Source organism: Desmodus rotundus, chromosome 2, assembly GCF_022682495.2.
Source record: "Desmodus rotundus isolate HL8 chromosome 2, HLdesRot8A.1, whole genome shotgun sequence".
Classification (NCBI taxonomy): domain Eukaryota; kingdom Metazoa; phylum Chordata; class Mammalia; order Chiroptera; family Phyllostomidae; genus Desmodus; species Desmodus rotundus.
The window spans coordinates 25,466,929-25,471,049 of record NC_071388.1 but is presented as its reverse complement, the minus strand read 5'-3'; the positions used below and the strand labels follow the sequence as shown (position 1 = coordinate 25,471,049).

At 41.0% G+C, this 4,121-nt stretch overlaps 1 pseudogene; it reads left to right on the top strand.

The window, feature by feature from the left end:
* Positions 1-3,469: 3,469 nt before the first annotated feature.
* Positions 3,470-4,121, top strand: LOC112304688 (cytochrome b-c1 complex subunit 7-like; annotated as a pseudogene).

Sequence of the window (4,121 nt, the reverse complement as noted above, 5' to 3'; positions counted from 1 at the left end):
TTCGGCCCACAGGCCTTGTGTTTGCCACCTATGATGTAGAGGCTCGTGCAAGAGTCAAATCTCATATCGATGTTTCTCTCCCTCTCCCTCCCTCCCTCGCCCTCTTCTAAAATCAATTAGCATGCCCTTGGGTGAGGATAAATCTAAAAAGTACACAAAAGTGGTCTCCCTCAGCCACTGTTCCCTTTCCAATCTGATCTCTGCATTGAAGCCAGAATGAGTTTTTAAACATTAAATCTGAGTGTGCTGATGTTACTTAGAGTACTTTATATCTTCACACTGCTCTTAGAATAAAAACCAACATCCTTTTTTCTAAGTTACTGGAAATTTCAAGCATGTGCAAAATTTGAATAAAATACTGAATTTTTATGTACTAGTCACCAATTTTCAACCATCATCAACTCATGGTCAGTCTTGTTTCATCTCTGGCCCACCCACCTTTCCCACTTCCGTGGGATTATTTAGAAGCAAATCCTAGACATTTTATTATGTTGCTCTGAAAATACTTTTTATTTTTTTAGTATAACCATGGTTCCATTGTATATCTTTTAAAAATTAACAATTCTTTAATAGCAGGTATCTAGTACATGTTCAGATGTCCTTGATCTAAGCCAAAAACATTAACATGGCCATGACCTTTTTTTTTTTCTGGCCAGAGACTACTTCTCTAGCTATTTTTCACACACACAGCCCTTCCCTGTGGTTCGACTGTGCTGAGTTTTCAACTCCTCCCTAGGGGACTTGGACTTTGTTTTCTCTGCTACAATCTCCCCTTCTCTCTTTTATTCATTCCTCAGTTTAGGCATAACTTTTTAAAAAAGGATTTTATTTACTTTTTGAGAGGGGGAAGCGAAGGAGAAAAACATCAATTTGTGAGAGAGGACATCAATCAGTTGCCTTTCCCGCAGGGCCAACAGAGGACCTGGACCACAGCCCCGGCACGTGGGAACGTAACCAGTGACTGCTGGGTTCACAGGCCAGGCCAGCACTCAATCCGCTGAGCCACACCAGTCAGGGCTTAAGCATAACTTTATAAGGGAAGCTTGCACTTACTGCCCAAGTCAAATTCCTTCATTAAAAACTATAATAGAATTCCACTCTTCTAGAGCAGTGGTTTTCAACCTTTTTCATCTCATGGCACACACAAACTAAAATTCTGTGGCACACTAAAAAAATATATTTTTTGCCAATCTGACCTATAGAAAAGTATGATATTTATTCATTCACATGGAACACCTGTGTTGGCTGTTGTCAGTTTTTTTAATTTCACAATCTAAGGGACAAGAGGTCAGTGCCCCTGACTAAATAGGTATTACATGATTTGAAAATTCTAGCAGTAGACTGAAAATCGTTGCTTTAAAGCACATTGAAAGCACATTGAAGCTTGTAAGATTCATACATCACTCATCTATAGCAGGAACCATAAGGCACATTGCCTGGAGCAGAGTACAGATTTTCTTTAGATGAATAAGTAGATTTATGGGAGCAAACAGAAAGGGGACTTACGCAGACTTTGGGGAGAGGAGTTTTTAGGGAAGGCTTCTTGGAGAAAGTAGAACCTCCTGACTGACTCAGGAGTTAGCCAAATTTGGGGCAAGAGCTTTTCTGCATGAACAGTGTCAGGGAGGTGTGTTGAGGGAGAGGGGAGTTGGGGGGTCCTGGGAGTGTTGTCATTTTAATCTAACTAGGGAGAAGAGAAATGGGACCAAGACAAGTAATACATAACATTTAGGAGGAGAGACAACGGATTTTGCATATGAAAGTGCCATTGTCAAATTTAAACTTTTAAATCACTCTGTCAACCTTGTTGAATGTGGATTTCAGGGAGACAAGAATAGAGGCAGGAAGATTAATTAGAAAGCTTCTAGAGAAATTGGGCTTCAGAAAAGAAAGTCCTGCCCTGGCTGGTATGGCTTAGTGGATTGAGTGCTGGCCGGTGAACCAAAAGGTCGCAGGCTCCATTCCCAGCCTGGTTTGCTGGCCAGTCCCCAGTTGGGGGCGAGCAAGAGGATGGAAGAGGCAAGTGACAGGCGACTGATGGAAGTTTCTCTCTCACATTGATGTTTCCTTCCCTCTCTCCCTTCCCTCTCTCTCTAAAAAATAATTAAATAAATCTTAAAAAAAAATAAACTTAATAAAAAAGAAAAGAAAGTCCAGACTAGGACAGTGCATAGTAGAAATAGAGAAGAGGGAATGGTCTAAAAAATATTTAGAGGTATATCCACTATCAATTGTCTTTCAGCTCCAAATCCACTTCTCTGTCCTATTTTGTGACACTGGAGCTAGACTGTGTAAATATTTTTTCATTACCAGCTGGAACAATATTAGGCTTTTTAGCAACAGAGAGCACTGGAGTAAATGCCGCAAGACTATTATGGCAGGAAGACACTTCTGGGTGCCAGTCGTCCACTAGAGCCCAGTGACCCGCAGGGACAAGTCCCTGCTGACCTGTTGCTCTTTACAACAGGCCACTTACACAGCAGTGTGTATATGTATGTGAGTATCATATAGTAGATATGATGAAAATATATTTATAGTAGAAACTCACCCACGTGATAAACTTTAAAAGAAATGTGTCCAATTAAAGTGCAGAAAACTTTAAATGCTGCTGCAGGAAATCAATGTCATCTTAAAATACAGGAGCTGGCAAAGTAGGTTTACAGTTCATTTGGAAAATAATACAATAATTAATAATGCAGGCACAAACTCTTGCTTTGTGTACAACTATAAACCTACTTTTGCCCACTCCTATAAGTAAATTCTAAAATCTCAATCAGAAAACAGTCCAGTTTTAAATGAACGAAACTTTGCACAGATACCGTGAAAGATATGTGGGTAGCAAATAAACATGCAAAGATGTTCATCACTAATCATGAATGAAATGTACCAAATGCTGACAAGAACGTAAAGCTGCTGAAACACTCATACATTCCTGGAAAGAAGGCAGAATCGTCCAGTCATTTTGGAAAACAGTCTGGCAGTTATAAAGTTAAACATATACTTTACCCTATAACCAGGAATCTCACTCCTAGATATTTACTTAAGTGAAATGAAAGCTTCACAGAAACCCTGTATGTGAATGTTTTTAGCTGCATTATTCGTAATCCCCAAATACTGGAAACAACCCCAAAGTTCCTTCAACTGGTGAATGGAATAAACTGGTACATCCATACATCCATGTAAATGGATTGTTAGTGATCAATAAAAAGAGGCTGCCCCAGCTGGTGTGGCTCAGTTGATTGAGTGTGGGCCTGTGAACCAAAGGGTCACCTGTTTGATTCCCAGTCAGGGCACATGCCTGGGTTGCGGGCCAGGTCCCCAGTAGGGGGGGCAGGAGAGGGAACCACATGATGTTTCTCTCCCTCTCTTTCTCCTTCCCTTCCCCTCTAAAAATAAATAAAATCTTATTAAAAAAAAGAAGTTAGTACACATGACAACATGAATGCACTTCAAATGCACTTTGCCTAGTGGAAGCTAGAATAAATGCTTTATACCATCTGATTTCTATCATGTATGACAGTCAAGAATAGACAAAACTATGAGGCTAGAGTCTCAGGTCAAAATGGTGAGCAGGCCTGCTGTTGCAGCATTAAACTAGTGGTGGGAGGGTATTCAGAAATGGTATTACATGCTGAGGGATTCAATCAACTGGGCTTAATGGGGGACCATGCAATACATGTGGATGACAATGTAAAAGAAGCCGTAAGAAGGCTTCCTGAGAACCTGTATAGCAACAGGATGTTCGCATTAAGAGAGCACTGGACCTGTCCATGAGACAGCAGGTCTTGCCTAAACAGCAGTGGGCAGCCCTGGCTGGTGTGACTCAGTGGATTGAGCTCCAACTTGCAAACCAAAAGGTTGCAGGTTCAGTTCCCTGGCAGGGCATTTGCTTGGGTTGCAGGCCAGGTCCCTAGTTGGGGGGCGTGTGAGGGGCAACCAACTGATGTTCACTGATGTTTCTCTTACACATTGATGTTTCTTTCTCTCTCTTGCTCTCTCCCTTCCCCTCTGTCAGAAAATAAAGAGCAGTGGATAAAATATGAGGAGGACAAATTCTACCTTGAGCTATATCTGAAAAAGGTTATTTGGGAAAGAAAAAAGAAGAATGGACAAAGAAATAA